General features: G+C 41.2%; 1 pseudogene; it reads left to right on the top strand.

Annotated features, from left to right (window-relative positions):
• The first annotated feature begins 6,020 nt into the window (after window positions 1-6,020).
• On the top strand, window positions 6,021-6,427 carry LOC103272416 (annotated as a pseudogene).
• The last annotated feature ends 4,880 nt before the right edge of the window (window positions 6,428-11,307 follow it).

The following is an 11,307-nucleotide window of genomic DNA, read 5'->3' as shown; positions in this document are numbered from 1 at the left end:
ACCTCAGCCTCCCAAATAGCTGGGATTACAGGTGCGCCACCACACCTGGCTCAGTTTTTTTTTTGTTTTTTGTTTTTTTTTTTTGGTGCCTAGGTTGAATTCCTGGGCTCAAGGGATCCTCCCACCTTGGCCTCCCAAAGCTCTAGGATTACAGGTATGAGCCACTGCACATGGCTTCTGTCTTGATTTTTAATTAGACACAAATATCTACCGAAAATTGTTCTTTAGGGAAAAAAAATGCATCTAATATTTAAATATATATTCATCATGGATTGAGTGTGTAATGTACACACGGGAGACATTTCATGGAGTACTCTATGGAAAGTTAGTGTACAATGATGGTATCTTGTTCCTCCCCTCACAAATAGCAGACTTCATTTTGCTGTAGAGTGTGTTGAAAGGTTTTTCAGTGTTCTGAGAATTGGGAGTCATTATGGGATACACACTGAAAAAAGTTGCTTATTCAGAAAAGCTGAAAGTAAAGGGCTATTATTTCCAGTCTAAATTGTTTTAATGGGATTGGGTTATCGATTTCTTTCCTAGATCTTTATATAAAAAATGTTTTGCTTTTTCTCTCACTGAAAACTTCTGTTGCTTAAGAGCAGAGTAATTGCATTTCAAACTCCTATGACCCTGTATTACCACTGATTACAAACTCAAGACTAGACTCCAGTGCCACATTCTTTATTTGATTTTTTTGAGTTCGAGTCTCATTCTGTCGCCCAGGCTGGAGGGCAGTAGCACGCTCCCGGCCACCACAGCCTCGACTTGCTGGGCTCAGGCAATCATTCTGTCTCAGCCTTCCAAGTAGCTGGAACTACAGGCATGTGCCACCACACCTGGCTACAATGGCATATTCTATATCGTGAAATAGCTACTAAAGAAGCACAGACTCTTTTCAGAGTGAATCGGGGAGGGGAAGTTTTGTTTCCAAACTTACTGTGCATACCATAAGTCAGTTAGCCTAGCTCTGTTAAAAGAATTTAGAAAACATCTCTGCCACATGGAGGTGGGCTTTAGAATCTGAAAGACTTGCAATCATGTCCTGCTTCTGCTCTTTAGTGGCTGAATTATCTGTCAAATCTCTTACTCCCTTGAGCCTTTTTTTCTAGCTTGAAAATGACAATATTGGCTGGGCTTGGTGGCTCAGTCTGTAATCCCAGCACTTTGGGAGGCCAAAGCAAGTGGATTGCCTGAGCCCATGGGTTTGAGACCAACCCCGGGCAACTTGGCGAGACCTCAGCCCTACAATAAATCAAAATATTAGCCGGGCGTGGTAGTGCATACCTATAGTTCCAGTTACTTGGAAGGCCGAGGCGGAAGGATCGCCATAGCCAGCAGGTCTAGGCTGGGGTGGCCGTGTGTGTGCCACTGCACTCCAGCCTGGGCGATGGAGTGAGACTACAACTCAAAAAAAGAAAAAAAAAAAAAATGACAATATTTACTTTTCAAGATTGTTCTCATATTGAAGGAGAAAATGCTTCCAAAGAGTTAAGCATAATATCAAGTAAATGTTTTAGGAAAACAGTTTCAGTTTGTTAGAAACAACTTTCTAGGAGAGGTCAATAAATCAGAGGAAATTCTCGAGTTCTTAAACCAGGTCATTTTCATTTGTTTATAAAATAATTGCTAGTGCTTACCAGGTTCAGGGAGAATATGTATAAGAAGCAGAGGGGGAAAAGAGAAGGAAGGGAGGGAAAAGAGATTAGACAGCCAAATCAGATCCTTAAAGAATTGAAACTCTAGTATTAATATGAGCGAGGAGACAAGACTTGCCAACAAATAGTTGTAGATCAGAATCAAGTCATGCCTGTTATAATTGCAGTATAGTGAAAGAGCAATGACACCCGGGAGGAGTTCATTTTCCTTTCACAGTTATGACTCTGCAAACGATGGCAAAGCCCATCCTGTAAAATCATTTTTCTCAAGTCACAGGATTCTAGAGAAGTTTAGAATTCAAGTATGTTTTTAAGAGTCTGTGGTTAGAATTCCTACATTTTACAGATGAAGAAATTTAGGCCCACAAAGATGAAGTCAAATAACCAAGTTTGAGTAAGAAACCATCTATAAGTGATTGCCTAACAAGTCAATGGTTTCTTTCTTTCTTTTCTTTCATTCTCCCTTTCTTCTTTCTGGTCTTCTTTCTTCCTTATTTCCACGTGGCTCTCTAAGACACTGGACTTAGACCTAGTATTCCTATACTTATCAAAGATCCTTCAGGTCCAACTGCGAAAAAGATCTGAAGTTTTGGCCATGGTGGGCATCTCAGCAGGATTTGGTGTAGACAGAGACCAATGAGCAGTACGACTTGCCTAATGCCTTAGTGAAAGACCTGCACTTTCGGCCACAAACTGAAGAAGGTAGGAACTCCCAAGAATCACTGAGACTGAATCTCTCAATAGTGCATATCAGAGTCAACATTAAGCAGAAAGAAAGAAAAAGGGAGGAGGGGGAAGGGAAGGTGAAAGGTTAAAAAAGGAAGGAAGGAAGATAATATTTCTTACATACTTAAACTGTGAGCTGTCCTTTATGGACACTATTTACACAGTGATGTTGTGATGATATTTTCTTTAGACTTTATAAAGAATATGGTTTCATTCAGTAGTTATAAAGTAGTCAACCTCATCCAGGATAAAGATTTGATGGCTACCATTACTGAAATCTACTAGGAGTTTTATCTACGTTATTTAATGTTATCTAATCATCCCAATGGCCTTATAATCCTGGCTTTATTTTCCCTGTTTTAGAGATAAATACAATAGGCTCAAAAAGTTCAAGTAACCAGGTGTGGTGGCTCAAGCCTGTAATCCCAGCACTTTGGGAGGCAGAGGCGAGAAGATTACCTGAGCCCAGGGAGTTTGAGATCAACCTGGGCAATTTGGTTAGACCTCATCTCTACAATAAAAAATAATAATAATAACCAGGCACGGTGGTAATTTCAGTTTCTTGGAAGGCTGAGGTGGAAGGATCACCTGAGCCCAGCAGGTCAAGGTTGTGGTGGCTGTGAGCGTGTCACTGCGCTCCAGCCTGGGCGACAGAGTGAAGCTATGACTCAAAAAAAAAACCCAAGATTACACAAATAGAATTAATAAGTAGTGGAACTAGGAGTAGGAATTGTGTGTCAAGTGCCACACCCTGCACTGTCCCCAAAACTGCCCTGTGGCCTGAGACTGTGCACTAGTCAAGGCACAGTGACTTCTTGTTAGAAGTTGACCTACTTGGGATTTTCCCCAATACTTATTCCCATTGTTCTTCAGGCTTTTTCAAAGACTGATTTGCATGCTTTTTTAACTCATATTTCTGTCTCCTATTGAACAAATTCACTCTCTGACCCTGACCACAATCCTCTCTCAATTCATGGCCTTCTGTCAACACCCCCCTGTCATCTGATACCCCTAACTACCTCATCCCCAAGCCCCCACCCAGCCCTTCCTGGGTTTACTTTTGTTATACCTGTCTGGTGCTAACAACTCATAGGGCCACTGTACAACCCAAAGAAGATAGTTACGTGTCAAGGCAGCCTTTCAGAGAAGGTTAAGGTGACTGTAGGGTGCAGTAATCAGGGGAGGCTCCTGCAGAAGGGAACTTGATGGGAAGAGATTATTGGGTTAAGTGGAAAAGAGAGAGACAACCATTGTATATAGGAGAGAAGAGGGTAAAAACATGGGAAAATAAGAATGTAGACATTAAGTAGACCATACTGAGAGAAGAAGAGAATTGATCTTGATAGCAGGAGTTTACTTTTGAAAGGTGTATTGAGTTCAACCGTGGATATTTTGAATGTTTTAAGACTTAAATGTAGCCGGGCTCGGTGGCTCAGCCTGTAAGCCCACACCTTGGGAGGCTGAGGTGAGTGGATTGCCTGAGCCCACGGGTTCAAGACCCGCCTGAGCAACTTGGTGAGACCTCGTCTCTACAATAAATCAAAAAATTAGCCGGGCGTGGTAGCGTGTGCCTGTAGTTCCAGCTCCTTGGAAGGCTGAGGTGGAAGGATCTCTGGAGCCCAGCAGGTCAAGGCTGCGGTGGCCGGGATCGGCCACTGCACTCCAGTCTGGGCGACAGAGTGAGACTCCAACTCAAAAAAAAAAAAAAAAAAAAGACTTAAATGTGCCTTCATTGTTCTACAATACATTTGGGAATAAGAGAGAATGAGGCAGAAAAATAAACAATTGTCACTGAGAAACAGGTAGGATCCAAAACAACTCCATGGATCCACGCTATGATAACTAGGAGAATGACTAGGAAACAGTGAATTCAAGAGGCAGATGCTGGTTACAAAAATACACGTTTTCCTTTAGTCATGACGAGTCTGGGTAATTTGGTAATGTTCCAGTGGAACCACCAAAGAAGAAGTTAGAACTATTAGTTAGAACGAATGCATGGCCAGATTTTGTGAAATCGATCTAGGTGAGATAAGCCACACAAATGTGAACTTAAATTCCATGATAACAGATGAACTATCCAAAGGATCAGCAGAGGCAAAATCAGAATTTATCAGCATAAACTTGCATGTACTTTACATTCACAACTATTTATTGGTGACTTGTAGTATTCCAGGAATCAGAGTAGATAAAAATCAATGTTTTCATTTTTAAAACAGACAGGAACACCTGTTTAAATTTTTTTTTTTTTTTTTTTGAGTCAGAGTGTCACTCTGTTGCCCAGGCTGAAATACAGTGGCACACTCATGGCCATCTCAGCCTCACTCTGCAGGACTCAGGCAATCCTTCCTCCTCAGCCTTCCAAGTATCTGGAACTACATGTGAGCCGCCATGTCTGGCTAATTTTTTAAGCCAAGTTGCGCAAGCTGGTCTTGAACCCCTGGGCTCAGGCAATCTTCTTGCTGCTGCCTCCCAAAGTGCTGGGACTACAGTTCTGAGCCACGGCGCCCTGCTAATTTTTTAATTTAAAAAAGTATTAATTGTGGCAAATTGCACATATTATAAAATTTTCAATTTTTAAGTGTACAGGTCAGTGGGATTGAGTTCATTCACACTGTTGTAAAATCATCACCAACATCCATCATCAGAACTTTATTCATCTTGCAAAATTAAAACTTTGTTCCCATTAAATAATAACTTCTCATTGCTCCCTCACACTCCCTCAGTCTATGGCAAGCACCATTCTACTTTCTGTCAGTATGAATTTAACCACTGTAAGTATCTCATATAAGTGGAATCATATAGTACTTGATTTTTTGTGACTGGCGTATCTCACTTGCAAAATGTCCTCAAGATTCATACATGTTGTTGCGTATGTCAGAATTTCTTATCTTTTAAAGACTTGATAACATTTCATTTTATGTATATACCACTTTTTTTAATCCATTCATCATCTGTCAGTGGACACTTGGGTTTCTTCCACCAAGTCGCCCAGGCTGGTCTCGAACCCCTGGGCTCAGGCAGTCCTCTCGCCTCAGCCTCCCAAAGTGCTAGGATTACAGGCTGAGCCACCACGTCCAGCCTCTTGGTTTTAATTTGCACTTCCCTGATGATTAGTGATGTTGAGCACCTTTTCAGGTACTTATTGGTCAGCAGCATATATTCTTTGGTAAAATGATTACTCTAGTCCTTGAATCATTTTTTAATCAGGCTGTTTGTTTATTGTTGAGTTGTAGAAGTTCTTTATATATTCTGGATATTAATCCCTTACCAGATGTATGATTTGCCAATTTTTTTCCCCATTTCATGGTTTCCTTTTCACTTTGTTGATTTGTCCTTGGATACACAGAAGTCTTAAATTTTGACATAGTCCAATTTATTTTTGTTGTCTGTGTTTTGTGTCATATCTAAGAAATTATTCTCCAATCCAAAGTCATGAAACTACAGCTGGTGACTTTGTTTTTGAAACTTTGTATTCCCTATGGTAAATGTACAGCTGAATGCTTTTCATCACATTTATAAGTTATGCAACCATCATCACAATCCAGTTTTAGAACTGAATATTCATCACCTCAAGAAAATCTCAAGCTCTTCTTCGGCGCTGCCTACCGAGATGGCAACCATCTCCTACCCAGCATCATGGCTGCCCTCAGACCCCTGGTGAAACCCAAGATTGTCAAAAAGAGGACCAAGAAGTTCATCCATCTCCAGTCAGACCGATATGTCAAATTAAGCGTAGCTGGTGGAAGCCCAGAGGTATCGACAACAGGGTGCATAGGAGATTCAAGGGCCAGATCTTGATACCCAACATTGGTTACGGGAGCAACAAGAAAACAAAGCACATGCTGCCTAGTGGCTTCCAGAAGTTCCTGGTCCACAATGTCAAGGAGCTGGAAGTGCTGCCGATGTGCAACAAGTCTTATAGTGCTGAGATTGCTCACAATGTTTCCTCCAAGAACTGCAAAGCCATTGTAGAAAGAGCAGCCCAGCTGGCCATCAGAGTCACCAATCCTAATGCCAGGCTGTGCAATGAAAAAAATGAATAGCCAGCTCATGCACGTTTTGTGTTTAAATAAAACCATAAAAACTGAAAGAAAAAAAAAAGAAAAGAAAATCTCAGTGCCAGCTTACAGTCAATCCTTGCTATCATCCTCAAGCTCAGGTCACCACTGATCTGTTTTCCTTCTTTATAGATTTGGCTATACTTGTTTAAATGTTAAAAGTTGTTTTTCAAATATACCGCTCCGGTGAGGACTGTTGATAATGAAAAAGGTTGTGCATATTTAGGGGTATATGGGAACTCTTGGTACTTTCCACTCAATTTTGTTGTGAACCTGAGAGTGCTCTTTTAAAAAGAAAGCCTATATATATTTTTTAAATAAAATTAGTTTTTAACTGTCCTTTTAAGATACAGTATTTCACAAAATTTGGAGGGAGGGATGTATGTCACATAATCTCCCATTTCACTTTGTATGTTTTTAACCAATTTCTTTTCTCTGATCTATTATCTTTGTATCATATTTTATTTTTATTTGACTCTTTGTCAAAAGCATATTTGAAAATTGATCTTGTTGGTAAGTGACACATTTAAAATATGTTATTAGAATATTATTTATTCCCTAGGATTGTATCTCTTATCACTGAATCTAATTTCCTTCTAAAATAGGCATGACATTTCACTAAGGCACCCAGGTGAGTTATATGCCTGTCCTAATCAACAGCCACCTGTCATGATCCAAACAGGTTTCTAGGTTGTTTATATTCTCTCTTCCTCCCTTCCCACCCAAGATTGAACCTCTTACTGTTCAGTACTGATCACATACAAGTGTACTCTGCACACACACCACCTGTACTGGGTGGAATTAAGAGGCCTCAGTTGAGCCTTAAATATACTGTAAGTGAATTACTTGAGGCCTTGGCATGCGGAGGAGCACACCCATATTATTTTTCACACAGGGTTCCTCCCCAAACAAGTTTTTTATAAACAATGTTAAGGAAGAAAAAAACAGTTTTGTTTTGTTTTTGTATTTTAATAGCAAAGTGTTTAGTTTTCTTTTATTTTGAAAAACAATATCTCTGATGTCCAGGTCAAATTTTTAAAAGCTTGGTTTTTGTTTTTTGGGGGTTTTTTAAGTAAATACCTGAAACACTGTTGAGACATATTTAACCCCAATTTCCTGAGGTGATAAGGTCAAATTCTGAGCTGTAGGTTTACTAAATATGTCAATTTCAGATTAAGCCTTTGTGTTTGACTAACCCATGTGACAGGTATATACTTTAGTGAGTTTCAGTTGAGGACGATGTCTTTAATAGAGTGAAGCCATTTAATTTTGCTGTTAACATTAAGACTTGAATCATACCATGCAAAAGCAAGATAACAGTGTGGGAGGGTATTATTACAGAGCAGGTTATGTTTGTGACTTGACAATGTACCCCACACGCATATCATCTTTGTAAGTTCAACTCAAAGAATGTTAAGTAGAGAATGAATACACTTGTCTAGGAACCAAGGAGTCTCCAGGAGAAGAAAACGTTCAAACCCCAACTCTAATGAGTTTCACCATTATTAAATAATCCTGATTGAAATCAGTGGACAGGGAAGGGCCCCAAGGATGGGCTTCTGAAGAGAGTACTCACCCTAAGAGAGGGACCGATGGGTCAATGGTCTGGTCTCAACATCATTGCCTAAATAATTCCCAGGAGAGTTCTGCACACAGTGTGTAACTGAGATATCCTGGCCTAGGTTCTCCAGGGCTATAAACATGCTTTGATGATTAGCTATGCCTGTTAATATGAAGGCAAGTGATCTCAGTAGGTTCAGGCATAAAATGATAGGAGCTATCGTAGCCACGAAAAACCCTGCAGGGAAGACTTCTCTACCTCCCTCCCCTTCATACAGTCCTGAGAAATTACTGCCAAACCATTGCAGTGACAGGATATCAGGGGGCTATAGAGGCTGTGAGTTTGGCTTTCTCAATTTTCTCTCTGTGAGGTCCTTGGCAGCAAGCTTGGCAATGTTTCTTCTCTGGACTGTCTACCAGGACATTTTTTTTAAACAATAGGTTAAAAATAAATTATAAAGGTTAAAACATTATGACACAGATTTTCCTTGTTTTTTTTTTTTTTTTTAATGTTTAGGTCATAACTAGAAAGGGAACTCTTCTCATTGCAAAAAAGCAATTAACAACAACACAATTTTTGTTCTATGCATCTTTGATACAGCAGCGTGAACTTCAGGTGATAATTTCACTTGTATTGGAATTTTTATTCTATATTTAAAAGTCTACTATCTATAGAGTGAATAACTTGTAAAGAAGGAATAAAAGATAGTCTATCCCCCCCACCCACCCACCCCCGAACAGGGCAGTGGACAGATTCTTGAATTCCTAAGGCCCAAGCCCTTTTCAATAGTTTTTAAAGTTTCACTGTGGGAAGAAAGAACAGAAGGTACTGTCTATATTTTAGAAAGATGAAGAAAGAAAGAAAACCAGCCCCTGAGGGGATTCTAGAATTCAAAAAAGATTTAGGGATTGTCATTTCTGAAACAAAGAGATGCCTGGACATGTTTTGCTGAACAACATATAGGAGCTTGGCTGTGCAGGCCAAACAGAAGCTTCTGAATTATCAGAGAGTAAGTTGTATTATTCCTGTGTGCCATTCTCCTTCAAAGTCCATGCTACTTAGCACAAAACTGTATAAGGTGATGTGTTACTAATACCTGAAGCCACAGAACCAGAAGGAAATTGGTGGCCCCATGGCCCGGCACAGTGGTTCACACCTGTAATTCTAGCACTTTGGGAGGCCAGGGCAAGAAGATCACTTGAGACTAGGAGTTGGAAAGCAGATTAGGCGACCTAGCAAGACATCATCTCTACAAAATGAAAAAATTAGCCAGGCGTTGTAGCACATTCTTGGGAAGCTGAGGCAGAAGATTGAGGCTAAGCCCAGAAGGTTGAAGCTGTGGTGGGCCGTGATCATGCCACTGCCCTTCAGCCTAGGTGATAGAGTGAGACTCTGACTCAAAAAAAAAAAAAAAAGGAAATTGGCAGCCCCAAAAGAGCCTAGACAGTGAAAGCAGCGTAGTGGGCAGAGATTCACCAGGGCCCCTAGTCACTTGAGAGTGGAATCTGACACCCTGTGTTTTTGTTGTTGTTGTTGTTTTTGAGTTGGAGTCTCACTCTGTCGCCCAGACTGGAGTGCAGTGGCTGCTCCCAGTCACCGCAGCCTCGACCTGCTGGGCTCTGGCGATCCTTCCACCTCAGCCTTCCGAGTAGCTGGAACTACAGGCGTGCGCTACCATGCCCGGCTAATTTTTTGATTTATTGTGGAGATGAGGTCTGGCCAAGTTGCCCAGGCAGGTCTCAAACCCGCGGGCTCAGGCAATCCACTCACCTCAGCCTCCCAAAGGCGCGGGATTACAGGCTGAGCCACCGAGCCCGGCAACGTAAATTCCTGGGGATCTAAATGACACAGGACAAAGGGTTGGGAGGACAGGAGTGTGAGCATGGAATTTACCAAATCCTGCAGGTGGAGCCTAGAGCCATTTTCATTTTAATTTGCAAAGTAAGAAACATGGCATGATGGTCATCACAGAGAGCAAAGCACTTCACACCTGTCATATTGTCCTTAATGTTCATATTCCGGGTTCACAAATACATTGAATTTTATTTTATCAATTAATTATTCAATCAGCTTCTAATAAGAGAAACGAGGTACTGGGACCCAGCTGCCATGGAGTAGGTACTTGATGAAATGAGGTAAATTCTGCCATTGAAGCATTAACAGTGAGCTGTGGAAACACAGAATATCTATTGAGGGTCTAACCAGGAAAATTAGAAAGGTGGCATTTCATTTTGAGTCTTGTTGCATGTGAAAGAGTTTGCTGTTTCTCCCATCTCTAATCTTTCCATGGAGACACCACCAGCTAACACAAGTCCCCACCAGAAGCATATCTGTGAACTCCCCTGTTTTCCTTAGTCAGACAATAGCTGGCTTTCATCCTTCCTAGCTCTTCAACATTCATTTGACCCCACTTATTTCTAGTGCCCCATTGAAATAAGAATTTCAGCTAGGACTAAAAATTTGTACTCAGGCAGCAACCCAATTATTGCCTTTAACTCTTCTATCTCCTCCCAATTCCATGCAGCATACCCCTATAGAGTTTATCAACCAGATTTACTTTGCTGGGACTTCTTACTCAAAACAGGGGGATCAAACATTGGTAGGTTGAGAATGGGATTTGATCAGAAATATTCGTGAGTCTATCACATTTCCAGAATCCATTCACTCTACCCTTTCTTATTATGACTGCTGGACAAGCCATAATTTGGCCCCACTTACATTCATTAACTATTCCTAGTAGATACTTTGGGGTAGTGAAAGATGAGAAAGATGGGAGCTATTAGAGCACAGTGACTTAGAACATAGGTCCTGAAGACACATTTAGGTTTAAAATTTTAGGCCAGGCTCGGTGGCTCAGCCTGAAATCCCGCGCTTTGGGAGGCCGAGGTGAGTGGATTGCCTGAGCCCGCGGGTTCAAGACCCTCCTGGGCAACTTGGCGAGACCTTATCTCTACAATAAATCAAAAATTAGCCGGTCTTGGTAGTGCACACCTGTAATTCCAGCTATTTGGAAGGCTGAGGCTGAAGGATCGCCGGAGCCCAGCAGGTCGAGGCTGCAGTGGCCGGGAGTACTGCACTCCAGTCTGGGCGACAGAGTGAGACTCCAACTCAAAAATAAAATAAAATAAAATTTGAGATTCTCCAATCCAGGGATTGGATACCCCTCCCCGCCAAAGCAAGAAGGATGGGTCACAAACAACACCACTATTTAGGAGCTGCTATTTCTTTCTTTCTTTTTCTTTTCTTTTCTTTTTTTTTTTTTTGAGTTGGAGTCTCACTCTGTCACCCAGACTGGAGTGCAGGG

Source organism: Carlito syrichta, unplaced genomic scaffold, assembly GCF_000164805.1.
Source record: "Carlito syrichta isolate Samal-C Ts95f unplaced genomic scaffold, Tarsius_syrichta-2.0.1 Scaffold312501, whole genome shotgun sequence".
Taxonomy (NCBI): Eukaryota; Metazoa; Chordata; class Mammalia; order Primates; family Tarsiidae; genus Carlito; species Carlito syrichta.
Note: the sequence above shows the minus strand (reverse complement) of the source record. Positions and strands in the feature narration are given on the sequence as shown.